This window comes from Balaenoptera acutorostrata, chromosome 9 (genome assembly GCF_949987535.1).
Source record: "Balaenoptera acutorostrata chromosome 9, mBalAcu1.1, whole genome shotgun sequence".
NCBI lineage: Eukaryota > Metazoa > Chordata > Mammalia > Artiodactyla > Balaenopteridae > Balaenoptera > Balaenoptera acutorostrata.
This window is the reverse complement of record NC_080072.1, coordinates 67927113-67947150: the sequence shown is the minus strand read 5'-3', so window position 1 is coordinate 67947150 and position 20038 is coordinate 67927113.

The following is a 20038-nucleotide window of genomic DNA, read 5'->3' as shown; positions in this document are numbered from 1 at the left end:
AGTCTAGGATCCAGAATTCAAAACCAGGTCAGCTCCTTGATGTCCATCTGCACACTAATCTAGAGGTCCTTTACTTTCTCCTTTCCCCAGGTAAATTGGTGTGGCATTTCCGTAAAAGCAAAAGTAGCTAAATAATATTTGAGAAAAATGGCTTATCTAGTAGACTGAGGAGTCAGTACTACCTAATACTCCGGGCTGTAATTAGTACACAAATCAAAATTATAAATTATTTTGGTAGTACTTTCCCACCAGAGATCTTTCTTTAGAGCTAGGTTAATAATACAATGATAAGTATATTTCACAGTAATTCATGGTGTTATTATTTCAAACCTGAAACCTCCCTGGGGTCATACAGATGCCTCAGAAACACAATTGCTACAGAATAGGTTCATGGCAAACTCTAGCACAGAACCATATCCTGTCCCATTTTTCCTTCCCTCATCTTAAGTCACTTCAAAACAAAACTCAGAAAAGAATGCACTGAAATAAGACATGAATGAAGCTATTCAATGAACTGGCACCCAGCCTTCAGCTAGTTTCATAAACTGCAAAATTATTTCATTTAGTTTGCATTAGATTTTCTTACTTTGATACACTTATACTCACATATTTTAGAGGGAATAGCTTACAACAAACTTCAGGGAAGTCTTCTTGATGTACTTTTCAAACTATCAAAATATAAACGTTCTCGTCAGTTAAAAACATATTTTCCTCTATGTTTTCCAGAGTTGAGTGCAATCCTCCTATAGGCTGATGACATTGCACGTGTTTTCATTTAAGGACTGGCTTGGACAGAGACATTCAACTGGTTCAACTTTTCCAGCTCTCTCCCTTGGATAATAGATGAAAATGTTTGTTTCCCTTGTCCGTTTGGATCCATACTATTAGTGCTATATTGCCAAATAAGATGCTCTGAGAGTTGTCAGTGGATTAGACTCTGAAACTGAATATGCTTTTGCTGAAAATGGATCAAACATTTATATACCCTTTTAACAGTGTTTTAACCATATTACCTTGGGTGAGGTATGGTGAGGGTAGCCACAGATCAAGAGAGAGAAACCGGAAAGAGTTTTACCATTTTGTTACTCACAGTTCCCTGGGAAGAACACAGCAGGACACACAGTGCCATTCAGGGGAAGACCCAGAGTTGGTCATGAGGCAAAAGGAAAGAGGGGAGTTGTGGATAGTGTCTTTGTTGTGGTCTCCATGGGTAAGCAAATTTAGGATTAGCTACTTTGAATAATTTCAGCAGGCTTTAGGACACAGGAGCTGCCCCTGGTTGACTGGAATCTGGTCTTGGGACAATTAGGACAAGTGTATAGTGGCCCGGATTATGAGAACTCGATATGGGAGCAGGTTGGGGGTGTGGACTTAATTGTCTACTGAAGCGGAACTGACTGGCCTCTCCTCAGGACCTCAAAATGGGGTCAAGACAGCATTTCAAAAAATATATCAAGAACGGACATAGGGGGGCTTCCCTGGTGGCGCAGTGGTTGAGAATCTGCCTGCTAATGCAGGGGACACGGGTTCGCGCCCTGGTCTGGGAAGATCCCACATGCCGCAGAGCAACTAGGCCCGTGAGCCACAACTGCTGAGCCTGCGCGTCTGGAGCCTGTGCTCTGCAACAAGGGAGGCCACGATAGTAAGAGGCCTGCGCACCGCGATGAAGAGTGGCCCCCGCTTGCCACAACTAGAGAAAGCCCTAGCACAGAAACGAAGACCCAACATAGCAATCAAGCAATCAATCAATCAATTAAAACTTTAAAAAAAAAAAAAAAAGAACGGACATAGGAAAGAAGTTAAGGTATGTACCTTATTTGTTGTTGGTGGTGTTTGTTTGTTTAGTTATTGCCTCTCAGATCCTTCACTTCTCTTGTGGGTTAGATGATAAAGTTTCCTTGCCAGGAGTTCTACCACTCATTTCATTTTCCTCCTGGGTATAAAGGAAGATTATGTTCTTCCAACTTCCCTTATAATTAAGTTGGTCCATTTGACTTAACTCTGGTGACAAGAATGTGGGTAGAATTGATACCACTCCACTCCCTAGATATTTGGGGATTATGTACTGAAAATAAATGTTACAAGATGGAATTTACTTGGGTCCTATATTAATATTCAGCAGAAAAGACACCATTTCCTGCACCTCAATCCACAACTGCCTTGCTGTCCCTGCTAACGTGAGCAACCAATAAGTCTTTTTGAGGTTTAAGGACTTATCTGTTACAGGAGCTGGGCTTAGTCATGCGAATGATAATTAACTTGTCTATGGATTCTTGTTTTTTTTCAGAGCAATGACATTGTTAGATAGGAAAACTCACAGTTCAAATCTCATAAGGTAGAAGTTATGATGCTAGTAACATATGACACCAGCACTGTAACATTCCTACATAGTACAATGAAAACAGTATTTTTCTCAGCAAGTTTAGAGAGCTTCCTTTTTCTCCCTTGTTATTATTCTCTAATTCCTTAGTTTGCAAAAGTCACTTTGAGATAGGAATTCTCGAGACATAGAAAGGTTTTCCTGGGCCTTAGATTAGGAGATTCTAGAAGGCAGAAACTTTTCTTTTCTTTTTTTCTTTTTCTCTTTTTTTTTTTTTTTATACCCTGTATGCCAACCCAATCTCTCTCTAACCCACAAACACACTGGTCAGCATGGAGTCATGTATATAGTAGTTTTGTATTATATAGTTGTGGGTTTAATTTTCTGGACACTTTGTTAATGTTGTTTGAGCCATTTAAAGGTCTGTTTTATATCTTAGCTAGCCTGACAAGCATACTTGTGGAAAACACTACAAAGCATCACCTGCTAGATTTTAAAGCATGAGGCTATAGGAAACCCCCATTACACATCCTCTGTCATCTGTGGGGCCTATCATTGCTCCCCATGGTCACCTTTTAGATTATAAAAAAAAAACCCTGCTTCCAGGAACTATGCTTATAATTAAAATTGATTGATCTGGTAAAGCTAGGCAAAGCCTGAAAACTTTGATGATAGCTTTTCAAGTCTAGGTTTCCCGTTACTCGAAGGTTCTGAGAAGCAAAGGAACCCTTGAGAGATTATATAATATGCTCATTCCCCAGATTTTAAGACAGTTTATGTGTGTTTGTGTTATATCTGATATATATTATGCATATAATAAGATCAGTTTTCTTTGTTTATATTTAAATTCTCTAGAGCTCCTTCTCCATTCTTGTTAGAAATGACACGTATTGTTGAAGGAACAAAGCTGGCTAACCCCATTTCTCATTTTTCCTACTGGGGAGACTGAGCCAGCCAAACCAATATCCTTTCCATCTGCCTCAAAGAACCTGTTATTTCCTCGCTTGCACACATACCATTATCACTCTGTCCTTTCCAAGTCACAATTCCTTGCTCCTTCAGAAGGTAAAAGTATTTTCCGAAAAATATCATGTCACTCTGGTGTATTAATTGGATCTGTAATTTATATCTCTGTACCATTTGGATGCCTCTGCATGTTTCACAGTCCTGAGATGGAAGTGTCGTTCAGAGTAAATGTGTAATGAAAGTTTATTGAGTGGTTATTGAATCTACTTCACAGGAATATCCCCTGCATCCCTGACCACGAATACTACAAGGTAAAAACTGTGTCTGTGTAACTTGTCTCTTACCACTGCCTCAGTCCAGGACTTTATGGATTATGGATACTTCACTTATTTAATTTCTGTACTAGATTCTGGAATATTAATGATATACTAATAATATGTAAAACTAATAGTATACTATATAATAATATATAATATATATCATCATGTATTAACCAGAATCACACTATTTGTATGAGTCACAAATAAATAAATAACAATACAAAAGCTTATTTAGTTTCTATTGTAAAAAGGGTTTTAAAAGTAATGAATAGAGTATACAGGAGTATGTAACACGGAGGCCTCGCCTGGCCTGAAGAGTTATGAATGGTTTCCCTGTTGAAGTAGTACTTTAAGCTGAGACCTGAAGAATGAATAGGCCTGAGTCAGTAATTATTTTGCCTGACTTCAATATTATTCACCAAATCCCTAAATATTATTTTAATTATTTACTGTCATTTACATTGTTTTTATTGGGTAAACCTATCTGGGGCATCAGATAGTTTTTAAATTAAAAATGTGACTCAAGGATAAAAAGTAGAATGCTGTACAGGAACATAATATAAGAATTCTAAATTCCTGATTCTTTCCAAAGAACTTTCAGTGAAAGACTACATGTAATTATATATTTAGTCTATTTCTAGTGAATATAAAGGAATTTTAGGAACGTAGCAATGTCCATGTTAGTGCAGCACTTACAGCTGTGCTATGTTTGTCTTCAAGTTAAGTCGATAAATTCAGTTTTTTTTTAAGCAACTAGTTAAGAAAAGGTTTGTTTTTATTGCACGTTATCCAAATATGACCATATGCACTGCAATCAGTTACATCACATGTACAACAATGAACCACTGTTTACAACAGGCATCCTACATGTACTACAGGGACTGTTTTGAGATTCAAATAAGAAAATAAATGTGAAAGAGACATGAAAAGGATAAAATACCAGACAAAGGACATATACTATATTTGTGACATTCTTTTCCACTCTTCTGGTTACTTCAATGTACAAATGTGAGAATTTAGGAATGATTCATAAGTTTAAAGGATCAAAGTTAATCAGAAGAAAAGAAAGAAAACAAAAAGGAAAGAAGAAAAACATTCACATAAATTTTTTAAAAATTAGCAATAGATAATTTCAAGGATTACATCAAAATTATGACTAGCAGGATTAAAGTGATTATATAGCACAAAAATGGGAATATACTTAATGCCAATGAATTTTAAAGTGGTTTAAATAATACATTTTATGTGCATTTATCACAACATAAAAATGATTATATAGTTGATAGTAGTTTAAATACTAGTTTAAAGTGTTTGATCAGATACAATATGGTATTGATACAAAAATTTTAAATAAAAGATTAATAAATAGAATCTAACAGAATAATTAAAGTATAATAAACCATTACCAAATGAAACCTAGTCCAGAAGGAAAGAATGTTTTATTGTTGGGTAACCTGTTACCTAATTTTACCAAGAGTGACAAATCACAAATAATCTCCAAAAATGTTATAAAAATTATCAGAATTAAGCATCTGTTTTTGATAAAGTAGCAATAGGTAGAGATGTACCATGTTTATTAGAAAACAGTTTTCTCATTAAAACCAGGAACAAAATAAGACTACCCTTTATTGCCACTATTTTGTAGCATCATTTGTGAGTTATTGGACAATGCAGTTGGACAAAGGAAAGAAAAAGTCATACAAATTAGAAAGGATACAAAACTCTTATTCTCTATAGATCATATAATTGTTTACTATAAAAACAAATAATTTTTCCAGAATTTTTTAAAGTCAAATAAAGGTATTTACAAAGGATAAGAGAATGTATTAAGCTGAAAGTTAATTTACAATAATCAATTAGTTTAAAACAAAGTACATTAAGAAAATATAATGAAAGATTCCCATTTCACATAAAAATTAAAAGAAAGTAAATTTTATATTTTATTTATTTATGTCATTGAAGTATATTTGATTTTCAATATTGTGTTAGTTTCAGGTGTACAGCAAAGTGATTCGGATATATACATATATAAATTTTTATATTCATTTCCATTATAGATTATTACAAGATATTTAATATAGTTACCTGTGCTATACAGTAAAGCCTTGTTTATCTGATTTATGTATGGTAGTGTGTATCTGTTAATCCCATGCTCCTAATTTATCCCTCCCCTGCCCTTCCCTTTGGTAAACATAAGTTTGTCTTCTATGTCTGTGAGTCTGTTTCTGCTTTGTATATAAATTCATTTGTACTATTTTTTAGATTCCACATGTAAAGGATATCATATAATATTTGTCTTTCTCTGTTCGACTTACTTCACTTAGTGTGGTACTCTTTAAGCCATTTTGAGTTTATTTTTGTGTATGGTATGAGGGTGTGTTCTAACTTCATTGATTTACATGCAGCTGTCTAGCTTTCCGAGTACTGCTTGCTGAAGAGACTGTCTTTTCTCCATTGTATATTCTTGCCTCCTTTGTCGAAGATTAATTGACTGTAGGTGTGTGTGTTTATTTCTGGGCTCTCTATTCTGTTCCATTGATCTATATGTCTGTTTTTATGCCAATACCACGCTGTTTTGATTACTGTAGCTTTGTAGTATAAAATGATTTTATATTTTATACTTGCTATTTGAAAATAAATATTGAGGCAGACATCATGGGGATAAATAAGAACGATGTAGGACTTTTTGCCCTGTTTTAACAGATAGTTACTTGTTTTGGGTATTATATGAGTGTGTACATTAATCATTTGATTCTTTGGGGGCCTCTTAATTCATCCTGGAATAAATCTGTCCCAGTGTCCAGTACCCCTGGATGGCACTCTTTCCCTCCCCCTTTCTGTCGTATTAACCATATAGTATCCACACTGAAGTTTCTTCCTAGGGTTGAATCTTATGAACCTCAGCACAGTTGTCTTACAATGAAAATTGCATGACCTTGGTCTGACAATTTCCACTGGAGGCATACAGGATGTTTGCTTCTCTTAGAGCCCCAGCAGATCAACTGGAACTAAAATGTGTCCATCTACCTGACTTCAAGGATCATCAGCCACTACCACGTCCTTGTGTATATATCAGACTGCTTCCTATAGATGGTGATGCACACCCAAACCCAGTACAGCTTTGCCACCCTTCTTTGGTCATTGTGGACAGAGAGTCTAGTTGTATTTACTCCTTGAAGCAAGATCTACAGTGTGGTCATTTTCCATAGTATCCATGAGTTTGCATCTTGGCTGAGAATCCCAGTTAGCGTAAGAAAGGAACCAAGAAAGAGACAAAGCAGAGAGGATAAGCAGAATAACTAAAAGAGGTATTCATTAATTTATTCTAAAAATATGTTTTGATTGCTCAGTGTAAGGCACTGTACTATGTTAGAAACATTGAGAGGAATAAAGCCTGGTTGCTCTTCTCAAGCACTCAGATATTATTAAAGCAACTTTCATCAAAATTGTTTCCAAATTTTCATAGAAAGTGCCAGAGGCTTCATAACTGATGCTTTCATGCATTTTAAAAAACTCCTCAATGGCTATGTTGTATTAGTCTAGGTGTTGCTATTTGGTGGTGCCTCTTTGATATCCACTGTTAGTAATTTCTGCAGGATTACTTTGATATCATGAACCAAAGGTCCATGAGGCACTTTAAGGAAGAGAATGGGCTGTTTCAAAACCCTGAAAGGATTTTGTCATGATCCTCTTTTGTGATACTGCTCTTGCTTCCCAGTTTTATGTATTTGACTTTTAGTATAAGAAATTATGTGTACCAGTCGCTTTCTGACATTTGATCACAACATCTTAAATATGTTCTCCTGGATACCTTTGGGTAGCAGCTTTACATTGTTCTATCCTGGCACTCACCTGACCATATTGTCTCTGTTTTCTCCCTCATGTTGCCTACTAGACTGTGAGATTCCCAGAACAAAGGGTAGTTTGAATATATGGCTTAAAATTAAAATTGCCAGATTTATTAAATAAAAATATAGGACACCTGATTAAATTTGAATTTCAGAAAAAAAATGTAGCGTGCGTCCCATGAAATATTTGGGGCCTACTTAGATGAAAAAAATGATTTATTAATCTGAAATTCAAATTTAACTCAGCTTCCTGTATTTTGTTTAGCAACTCTACTTTAAAAATGTCTTAAAATCTGAAGAGCCTGTAATTCTGTTTTTAAATATTATTTAATAATAAAGAACATGATTTAATCAGTAGCAATGGGAATTTTATAAATTACATGAATCCTATTATCGAATACTGTATTCTGGGACATATAAGTATATAAAACATGGAAACAAGTCTTTACAGGCAGACAGATAGGCTTTCACATACATTGGCTTTTAGAACACTGGGCTTAGTGCACCATAAAGTAGCCTGTAGAAAAACTAATGTTCCGGGCCTGTTAAACAATTCAAGATGTATCACACATTGGGTTTAAGTCCATTCACCGAAAAAACACTGTGCCAAAATTTTCTTTCACATAGCTATAGATTTCATATTACAGGGTCTGTTTTGTTTGTTTTTTTGGGTTTTTTAAAATTAATTAATTAATTTATTTTTTTGGCTGTGTTGGGTCTTCGTTTCTGTGTGAGGGCTTTCTCTAGTTGTGGCGAGCGGGGGGCCACTCTTCATCGCGGTGTGCAGGCCTCTCACTGTCGCAGCCTCTCTTGTTGCGGAGCACAAGCTCCAGACGCGCAGGCTCAGTAGTTATGGCTCACAGGCCTGGTTGCTCTGCGGCATGTGGGATCTTCCCAGACCAGGGCTCAAACCCATGTCCCCTGCATTGGCAGGCAGACTCTCAACCACTGCGCCACCAGGGAAACCCCAGGGTCTGTTTTTTAACCATAGTATTAATAGGCATTAATTTCAGTTTCTTCATGAATCATCATTTATCAAAGTCAATGAAAATCAATACATGTATTCATTTCAGTAAAGATTTGTTAAGCTGCTAAAATGTGCCAGTCCTAACCTAAGCAAAGCCCTAACCAAACATGGTGGCATAACAGTGAGAAGAAAATGAGCATTCATAGAAATAAAATTAGCCATATGTTCATAGAAATAACATCAGATGATCCAAACAATAAACAGTTAATACCTATATTGTGGAATTCTGTGATTATAAAAATTTGTGGAACTTTGGGAACAAAATAGGAGGTCCACTAAGCACTTCAGAGCAGGAAAGTGGTCAAGTGATATGAGTGAGTTGGGGATACCAAGGTTACATAAGAAAGCCTTTAGTTTTTCCTATTATTCACATCTAAATTCAATGTATTATTTACCAGTTTTCAATTGGTAATTGATTCTTTATAATAAAATATACAGATTAAATTAAAAAATAATCGGATTAAAATATTGAACTATTATGAATCCAAAAAAATTGACATCTTAAATTTAGATAGAACATGTTTATAGTAGAAAATACCAAAGTTTCTAGGGAACTTTCTTAATTGTATTTTGCATATTATTTGATGCAGGAGAGCCATATTCAGAATGTTTTAAATTAAAAAGTTGATTATAGGTTATTAACTTTATCCTCCTGAAGCACAGCTTATGCCCTCAATATAGTTCTGTTTCCTGACTCTTTACTGTAGTTACTATGTTTCTGTGGAAGAAGGGCATCTAAGCTTAAATGCATTTCATGAGAGAAAGAAACACAAGGCTACTCTACTCTGTCTACTGTCTATTTAACTAAAAATTTAACTTGTAGAGCTCCTTACCTCTTGTTTACTTCACTGTCTCATACTTTTTTTTTTAATGAGATGATAATGTATTGCCTAAGTTAAGGGCATTTAAGTTAAAGATAATCTTCTTTGGGATGCCAAGAAGGGAAGAAAGATTTTAATTCTAAGATTCTGAAAATAAGTGATGAGAGAAGATAGATTTTTCTTATTGTTTAAAAGACTAAGAAAATAGCCACCATGGAAACCAGACATGAGTCCATGGAACATCAAGAGATCAGAAGAGAGGTCTTGAGCTGAGACTCTGAGTCTTAAATTTGGAATGCTGACATAGATTTTAACCCTCATTTGAGGATAACTTCTTCATAAACTGTGTGATTTATTTTAGATTACACAGTCTTGGAATTTGATTTTTGTGTGTGTGTGTGAAATTCTACTCTGTGCTATTTTCTCTTTTTATTTCTCCTTCCCTCTCTCTTTCTCCCTTCCTTTTTTCTTCTCCCCCTATATCACTCTTCCTCCCTTCCTCCCTCCTCTTCTTCCTTTCTTTCTTTCTTTTCTTTCTTTTTTCTTTCTTTCTTTTTCTCTTTCTTTCTTTCTTTCTTTCTTTCTTTTCTTTCTTTCTTTCTTTCTTTCTTCATTCATTATTTTTTCTGTTCTTTCGCCTCCTCCTCTATCTGTTTCTTCTTTTCTTCTTCCTCTTCTTCATTTTTTGATTAATGACCTATGGTAGGACATGTGAAAAGAAAGAAGATGAGAGAAAACTGTGGAAAATAGTACAACATATTAAAATCTAAATGAGAGTAATACTTGGAAAATATATCACTTAAATATTCTGACCTAGTGAATATTCTAGCTAGCTCAGAGTGAACTCGTAAATTTTTGTTAAATGTTTAACTTTTTTTTTTGAGGATCTTCTTATATAATTACATACGAATAAATAATAATATGTAGTGAAAAATAATCATCAGTCAGCATATTTATAAATACAGGAAATTGTTTAGAAAACAATCTCAAGTAAAACAATCAAAATACAATTTACATACATGTACAATATAAATGTAACTAGACTCTCAGAAGGTTGAGGTTATTGCACTTTGTAACCTCTGTACTTAGTGCAAGAACTTATATGTAACAGCTGCTCAGTTGATATTTGCTTAAGAAGTCTACAGATACATCAAAATACACACACACACACAGACACACACACGTATAATTTTAAGAAGTTGAAAATAAAATGCAAAAAAATAAATAAAACCTACTTTATTTCAAGTTGCTGGACGATAAAATATTTTTCTTCATTTTTTTGTTTTTACTTAGGACATTGAATCAATGATCCTGCAATATTTTGAACACTGTTATTCCTGAACATATTTTCATAAAATGTATTGTTAATGACTTTGTTTTCTTTCACTTTCCCAGAAATGAAATACCTATTTAGTTGAGATTTTATACTAAACCTATTTTATTCTAGAATACATGAACCTAGTATGTCAATATTTAAAATTTATACAATTTATGTGTCAAAAGGTAGGGGTGTTTACAGGGATAAAAGGCAGCATAAAATAATGGAAATAGCATGTTTTGGGTTTCAGGATGTTATTTTACTTTTTAGAGTTCCTATTTTAAACTTGTGTGATAGGGCAAAACTACTTCACCTCTCTGGGTTTTACCATCTACTTCCCACTATTGATATGAAGAATATTTGGAGATGATATGTGTGTTTCTGATTTAAAGTATGCCTTTAAAGTGTTTATAAATGTGAAATGTGGGAGTTCATTTTAAAAGATTCCAATACTCCAAAGAAGCTAAAAGGGCATTGATCTCATAAAAGTCATTTTATTTTCTTGTGGTCAAATTATGCTTTGCTTAATAACTTGGCACCTACACACTTATTTGATATAATTTATGCCAAGTTAGTTTAAAATAAACACAAAGGGTTTAACTAGACTGGCAGTTGTTCTGAATATTAGCTGCCCATTAGAATCATCTGTGAAGCTCTCTAAACAGCTAATTCCCTGGCTCTCCACCTGATACCAATTAAGTCAGTGAATTTTAAAAGCTATAGATGATTCTAATGTTTATCCAAAGTTCAGAACCCCTAAACTAGAAAGTCTACAGATCTGAACTCATTTTAACTTACTTTAGAATCTAGCTTATGAGAATCTGGATTGATTGATAGAATGTATTCATTAATTTATTCATTAACTATATGTCTGGTAACCACTGCATGCTAGGCACAATTCTAGGTATAGGGAATGTTTAAAATATGGTGCCTACCCCTAAAATGTTTGCATTTTATCAGAGAAGGTGGGGAGCTAAATGAGTAATTATGATTTAATATTATACATGTTATGCTAGGGCTTTAAAGCAAAGCTGTATGGTAGCACAAAGAAATGGTGGGTAGTCCTTCAAGAGGATCGGGCAGTGTTTCATTGGAGCTGATTTTGAAGCATTGGTATGCATTCATTAGGAAAAGAGGAGGATAAAAATAAGAGCCTTTCAAAAATATTTTTTACAAAGTCATGATAAAAATACATACTGTGCTAGGGAATGGCAAGCCAGTTATGAAGAGATTAAAAAAAGAGGATGGGGCCAAACAAGGAGGAGACCCAGGTGCTGTGCTTCAGAATTTGAACTCTATCCCATGGGCATTGTAGAAATGAGAGTACACAGCAGTTTGTTAAAAAAAAATTGGATTAGTAAGACCTTCTATTCTTTCTGAGTGTCCTGAAGATACCCAATCTAATACAAAATTTAGAAAGCCCAGTGTTTCATAGTTCCTTGGATTACAAATTGCAATATAATTATAGGAAGCTTTTTCAGTTGAATGATGACTGGATCTAAAGTACTTACTAAATTATTATATGCTAATAATAGCTAATATTGCATGATAACTGTGTGCAAAGCACTGCTCTAAAGACTTAACAGTAGTTAACTCCTTTAATACTAACAAAGACCTTAGGAAGTAGTTGTCATTGCCCTCTGTTTACTTATAAATAAGGAAACTAAGGCACAGAAGGTTAACTAATTGGTTCACACACACCTGGTAAGCAACACAAGCAAGAGTCAAATCCACGTAGATTGGCTTCAGAGAGCATGCTCTTATGTAGTATACTGCTTCTCATCTACAATAATTATAACTAACAATGTTTCATATGCTTACTGTGTACCAAGCTCTGTGCTTTACAAATATAACTTATTTAGTCTTCACAATTAACTTATGGAACTAGGATTTTCCCCATTTTACAGATAATCAGGTTAAGGAACAGAAGTGAATGCTGTATTACTTCAACTGCAGCATGTGCTCTTGGTCCATCAGTCAGGATTCTTGATGGATCCATGTGTCTAGCACAGCTCAACATCCCTGCTAAATCTTAAAGAAATGTAAAAAATGAATATTTAGTAACATAATTTTAATTTTTTAGTATTACTAAACAAATTTTTAGTAACATAATTTAATTTCATAGTAAACACCAATTATCAAGTTTGTCATTGCGCTGATTACTATATAACTTTAAATCATTTACTTTAGCTCAATAAGCTACTTCTAAGAAAATGAAACATTGAAAACAACAGAAATCTCCTAAATCACTACAATGAATGTTAGATATAGTGTTGGATTTCAGGTGGTTAAGATTCTTTATAATTAAACATATGAATAGATGCAACAGCTGTATGTATACCATTGACAGCATAATTGTCTCATGTATACAGTGTGACGTTTCCAAGGATTCTATTAAGCAATGATTCCAAGGCTCTGTTTTGAAGAATAAAATCCTCTGTATAACCTTACTTGGTCATTTAAATGCAAAACAATGTTGCTGCATTAAGTTTAATCTATTTTTAATTGTAGATGAAAAAAATCACTGCCTTTGCCAAAAGTATTGACTAAGAATACCACAAGACTTTGCACTGCAATTTATATGCATCAACAAAGAGATGAACTCTAGTAGACTGGAAGGTGTTTTTCAAATTCCCAAGTGTCTCAAAGAATAGACCTCAAGTCCCAAGCTACATGTCGAGTGCCTTATCCATTCTAATGTATTGATGTAAATAGCTGGAAATTTAAATAAACTAATCCTCATTCCCATCATTATCATCACCAGATATCATGCACTTACCACATTTCAGGGGCTAGACAATTGCTTCACATCCATTATTGCTTATCTTAGCAGCAAACCCACTACATAGATACTATTATTTATGTTTTAGAGAAGGAAAATAAGACATTTCTGGCCAATTTGAAAACAAAATTGAGAGGAATTTCCTTTTGTTATTTATGATCCTAATAATCCAACACCATTATCAAAATTCTTGCCTCCACATAGTATTGTACGGGAACAACAGAGCCAGATTGTGAGCGAATGTGAGAAAAAAGAAACCATGATTCACCTGAGATCTCTATAACACTGTTTTAGTTGACAAAGTGACTTTATATATAACCAAGAGAAATAGGCATTTTTAAAATTATACTTTTCATTTTCCCATTTTCAGATAAGGAAATTAGGTTTTGAGACTCAATAGATTGGCCAAGTCCCCTAGTCAAGTAAGAGCCAGAACTAGTTTTCAAATGCCCATCTGTTAGGCTTGAAATCCAGTAGGCACGAAATCCGGTAGGCACTATGATACACCCTTTGGGTTGGGGCTCAGAATCTAAGTGGATCTGGCTATTCATTCTGGGCTATCAGGGAAGTGCTTTGCCTATTGTAATGACAGTTAAGCATGGCCAAGGATCACAGAGTGAAAATGAGGACCTGTGTTTGCCACGCGTATGACCTGGTTGGACAAGGGCTTTATCCTGGAAAACACTGACTGAAGTACTTGTAGTTTCCCAAGTATTGAGAGAAAAAAAGCTCTTTTATTATTGTATTTTAACCCAGTATCAAGACAAACTAAACAATTCCCAGGGTGATATTCTAAATTTGTCCTGCCTGGAGAATAGAGACATAAGTGACACTGGACCTATGGGTAACAACTTCTTTGAGTTAAATTTCCATGTTATGCCTGGAATTATTTAGTTTAGATTGAAGTTTTATATAAGATAATGTAACATGAAAAAGGTTTTTATTTTTGCTGTAAAATCTTCACTGAAGGCATTGAGTTTTTAAGGGTCATTTATGTAAGGGTCTATGTAATAATATTAGCATTTAGAGACAGCAAGAACAACACAATTCTTTTTCTAATAATAGATGCTTTTTCTTATATTAGATAATGATAATTAGTTAAGACATTTTCCCTTTTCTTTTTGTTTGCTAGTGAACTCATCACTAAATATTTTCCGTAGACCACAGATACTACATTAGTCAAAACCACTTGGGTGTCAGCTCCTCTTTCTGCATGGTTTTCATTTTATATTTCTAATGACTTTTATATATAGTTGTTTCACATTTAGAAAGTAGGCAGATTAAAAGTATTGAATAAAATCAGATAAAATAACAAGCTCCATTTGCAGCTGAGCAAACTGAGATATACTGAAGATTGTCCAAGCTCTACTTCATTGACACCAATGTCTTTTCAGTTTTCAAAACATGGCAAGTGTTGTATTGCCTCAGAAGTTCCAACTGTCGTTCCCTATGCCTGTAAACATCCTTCCTTTCTTCCTTCGCTCTGGTCAACCATACCTCCCCATCACCAACCCACATAAACACAAGCACACACACAACATTCTCTGCATAGTTGCCTCTAATGGATCTTTACCTGTTATTAAGGCCTCAGAGAGAATTTTTTTTTTAATGTTCTATACAAACAAGATACCCAGGCCCCTCGTCATGCCCTACTATTCTTTATAACTTACCTTGTCCAATTCTTCATTGCCTTCCACCCACAAGTTGCAAGACAAATTAGTTAGTTTGTGTGTTCCTAACTTGACTTTAAGCTCCATTAGGACAGGGACTAATTCTATTTCAATCATCATTGTATCCCCAATATCTAGCTATGACTGGCACATAGTAGTTTAATAAATACCTAATCAATGGCATGAACAAACCAATAAATATATAAATGCTCATATGCACATACCTAATAACTATAGGTTTTCTAAAGTTAAGACAGTATTTACTTATTCAGTTCATCATTCTATTACAGTCCCTTGTATAGTAACTGGCAAGAAAAAGAAAGGAAAAAGTCTTGATAAGTATTCATTAAATGAATGAAAATAAAATTCCCTCAAATAAATTATTTTAGGAAGCCACTTATAATCTGTTATTTGGTGGCTGCAGATAAACATATAGTTGCAAGACCTTTAGAATCGCAATAACCCCTTTGTAGTCTAGAACATGAGCTGGTTATGTCGAGGAAGCACAAATGCAAAAACAAAATGCAAAAGGTGGGTAAGTGTGCCCAGGTTGGAAAAAAGTGTTGTCGCTTAGTAGTAGTATTGCAGACCTCCTACAAACATGATTTACTGTCAGTGATGTCAGCTGGGAAAATGAAGGGCAGCATGTAACATGTATACCTCTATTTTCATAAATATTCATTTAAACATACTTACTGAGTGGCCTCTAGGTGCTAGAATTATCTTCTGAGTGTTCGGAATACATCAGTCAAACAAACAAACAAACAAAGATTCCTTCCTTGAGGAGTCTACATTCTAGTGGAAGGGAAGGGAAGACACAGACAATAAACAATAATAACACTGAGTACATTATATAGTACATTGGACTGTATTAAGAGATAATGGGGGAAAATAGAGCTGGGTAAAAGGGATCAGGAGCACTGAGACTGTAAGGGAAAATAGTTTACAGTATTAAATATGCTAGTCTGGGAAGGCTTCATTAGGAAGGTAAGATTTTAGCAAAGATCTGAAGGAGAGGAGTTAGCACAATGATTACTTGAGAAAGAGCGTCTCACGCAGAAGAAACAGCTAATGCAAAGACCACTATGTTGGAGCATGTCAGGCTTGTTTTAAGAAATAGCAAGGGAGTCCTGGTGGCTGGAGTAGAATGAGCAAAGAGGATCATAAGTAGGAAATGAGGTCAGAAGGGTACTGGAGTGGGGACAGATTCTGTAGAGTAATGGTAAAGATTTGGGCTTTGACTCTGAGAGACATGGAAAGTTACTGGAGGATTTTGAGTTAAGCTAACTTCTTAAAAAGAACACTCTGGCTGCTGTGTTGAATATTAGCCTGTAGAGAAAAAGTGAAGAAGCTGAAAGACCAGTTTGGAAGCTACTGCTGTACCCAGATAAAAGATGATGGTGGCTTGATTCAACGTGGTATCTGTGAAGGTGGTTAGAAGTTGAAGGATTCTGGATATATTTTGAAGGTAGAGCCAACAGGATTTCCTGACAGATGGTCATGTGTGAGAAAAAGAAAGGAATCAATGGAGACTCCAAGTTTTGAACTTAATTATAAGTATAAATAGCTTTTTCATTCTTTTTTACTATTCTACATAAGAATTAAAATATTCTGATTACTAATAGCTCATCCTAAGGCAAAAGTCTTACCCTTGAGCAATTTATAATCAGAATTTGCTTTTGGGACTGAAAACAATGCTCCTTTTAATTTTAATTTTTACCTAATTCAGCACTTTACAATTATGAGATAAAGCTGTATGATAAATGTCACTGAACAATTTAAGATTATATAATATTGTTTTCCTTCTCACCTGAAAATATCACTGTTGTTCAACATGGGGAATATTCTTTGCATTATAGCTTTTAGAGCATAGGACATGGATATGTCTTGATAAACTATATAATACATTTATGGGGTGCTTTATCATTTCTGACATGCTTTGAAATATCTTATTGCATCCCATCCTCTCCATAACCCTGGGAGACAGCTGGGCTGGAAATATGTGTAGGAAATTGAAGAATTTAAGTGACTTGAGTAGCCACCATGAGAACCCCTTCTTACATAGGCTCAGCCCACTCACTTGTGTGCTTTGAGCTAGTTCCAAATGATGAAAAAAGATGCAGAACTTATTGTGTTCCATGCTCATTCAAAGCTAAGTGGTCCACCCAGGGATCAAATCTATGATCGTCTTTATCGCCAATGCCTCAGTCAGTTGGGCTAACAAATCATTTTACACATCAGACTTAATCACATTTCCAGAATCATCTAGTCATTAGTTCCCCTTTTTATTCCTATTTTTGTATTTTCTCATCTATACCATCTTTCTCATCTTTCTTATTCAGGAAGGTCAACCAGAGCTTTACTGGCCCCTCTACAAAGTACTAAAGCTTGCTTTGCGGATTGCAATCAAAGAATATCAAAAATGAACAACGCCACCATCAGAGTACACATGAAAACGGGGAGAAGAAAGATGCCATTGTAAAGATCAACGAGGTGTGATAGATGCATGTCTTTTTCTTGTTGAATCCTGAAGCTATCAAAGAACGACTTGCCTTGCTTTCAAGGGCCTTGTGGGAAACCTACATTAGCAATGAATACATTGTAACCAACCTCCTGACTTCAGTGTCCTGCTCGTTTAACCTTTCACCCAACTGCTGCAAGCACATGGCTAGGGAAATATAATGAGAAATAATAATAATTATATTGTGCAATGTCTTTCTTTAAGTCATGCGATTAATTTATACCAATCTCTTTTTTCAGAGGCAGAAATGAAGTCTGATTTCGGAATTTAAAGATAACCTCAGCATTTTTTTACAATCTTGGTCAGCTACGGGGGAAGTGGGGAAAGAGAAGCAAAGTCATTTAAGGAAGTAAACAGATATTTAATTGCTACGGAGGAAGAAATTTTAATAGACGCAGAAAGACTCGTTTGTAAGAAATGGAGACAAATGCAAAATGGCATTATTAATAAGTAATGCCATTAAAGAGACAGTTCTTTCTAACCACTCACACCTCTGAATCATCTTGGGGTTCCCTGACTTCCTGGTTTTCTCTACCCTCCAGCAGTGACGCCCCTTCTCCCAATCACTGTCAGGGGTTTAAGTGCCATCGTTAGAGAGAAGCTTATTATCTACCTGCTCCCCCAGCTTCTCTATGACTGACACGCTACCCACGCCTCCCCGCACAGCTCTTCTCCTTCCGCGGCTCCCGGAGGGAAGCCGAGGAGCTGCAGAGGGAGCCCGAGGCTACCCTCGCCCGAACCCCAAGACTACGAGCCTTCAAGACCCTCGTTACCCAGTGTGTGCGCGCCTGGCCGCTCTCCCGCCCCCGCCGCGCGCTGCAGGAGTAGGAGCCGGCCGGGCGCTGCGCTTCCAGCTGCGTCTACTTAAGCGCAGCACGCGCTCCCCGTGCTGGCGCGAGAGCGCGAGCGCCAACGCCGCGGGCCGCGAACGGAGCCGCTCCGCCTGCTGCCGCCGCTGCCTCCGTCGTCGCCACTAGCGCCCCAGCTGCAGCCCAGGCCGCTCCGCGAGCGCGGGGAGCCCGCGAGGAGCGGCTGGCTCGGGGCGCCAGGCTCCGGGCGCGCACCTGGTAAGCACCGCGCGTTTTTCTTTCTTTCGGCTCTTGGGTCGCCGCGGCAGTAGGAGCCCTCCGGAGCCCCTCCCCCAGCGCAGGGATGGAGAGCAGTCAGGCAAGGGGCGGGAGCTTAGGCGAAGGGACCCGGGAGGGCAGGTGGTGGGCAGGTGGAGAAGTGGTGGAGCCAGGGACGCTACGAGGTCCTGCAAGTTTAGGAAAGTCACCCCACAAGGACGTGTGCTGTGTGAATCAGACATGAATCTCTAGTCGGGAGCCCAGGCTACCGCGGCGTCGCTCCAATGAGAGGTTTATGAATATCATTTTGCTTGTATTTGCATAAGTGAGGAATTTAAGTGGGCTCGTTTCCATAGAAAATGAACTAAAAAAAAAAAAATTCAGAGGAGAAAAAATAGAGCTCTGAGCCAAAGGGAGCGTTTGGACACCTCTCTTCCTCTCTCTCTCTTTTCTTGCATACTGATACATGTGCACAAAGGGGTGCATTTACCAAAGGAGGAGGGCTTCTCTATTTCTGAAGCCATTAGGTGTCGGTGGGAGGCTAATAAGAGCATTTGCTGGTGCTTCACCCTGAAAAGAGACAGCAAAAGAGGGACCTGGTTGGGTGTAAATGCCAGTGTTCCATTTCTAAAATGACACTTCCATGACTACACTACCGAGGAGAGGTTTTTGAGAACAGGGGCCATTTTAAGGGGGTACACCTGCAACTCTGCACCTTTAAGCTCAAGTTTATGTACTCCAGTTGGGGCTAGGAAGATGTCCTTACCCTAGGTTCCTTTATGGGACTTTGGCAAAGGATGGGGTCAGAGAGAGGGATATGGAGGGAGAGGGAAGAAAAGAGAGCTAAATATGACTGAATGGGCTGTGTAAGGTGGTATAAGGAGCAGGAGCCTGGAAGTCAGGTTTGGCATAAATGTGTTCGTTTAGTATCACCTGGGTAGTCTCTGGGCTGTCTCTAGGAAAGTGTGTGACCTTGAACAAGTCCCTTTACCTCTGTGTACTCCGTTTCTCCATCTGCAAAATGTAGAGGCTCTTCTGTGTTTTGGGTCACTAAGGTCCCATGCAGTAGCAGTGTCTATGATTTTATGGGTTTGACGATCTGCATACAAGGAAGGAAGAGCGCCCAGAAAATCTGGATAAAAGAAGCTTCAACGTATTTTCCCTCAAAGTATCAAAGGCATTTGTAAGCTGTTGGCTTTGCTGTTGGTGTAATGCATTCTAAGAGGTCTGTAGAGATGGGTGAGAAGGACAGTCAGACACCTAGCTTGTAGCCAGGAGAACCTGGAGTCCTGAGTGCTGTCTGGAGAGGTTTGGATCCACAGAGTCTAAAGTCACATGCTTTTTTTTTTTTTTTTAAATTAATTTATTTATTTATTTT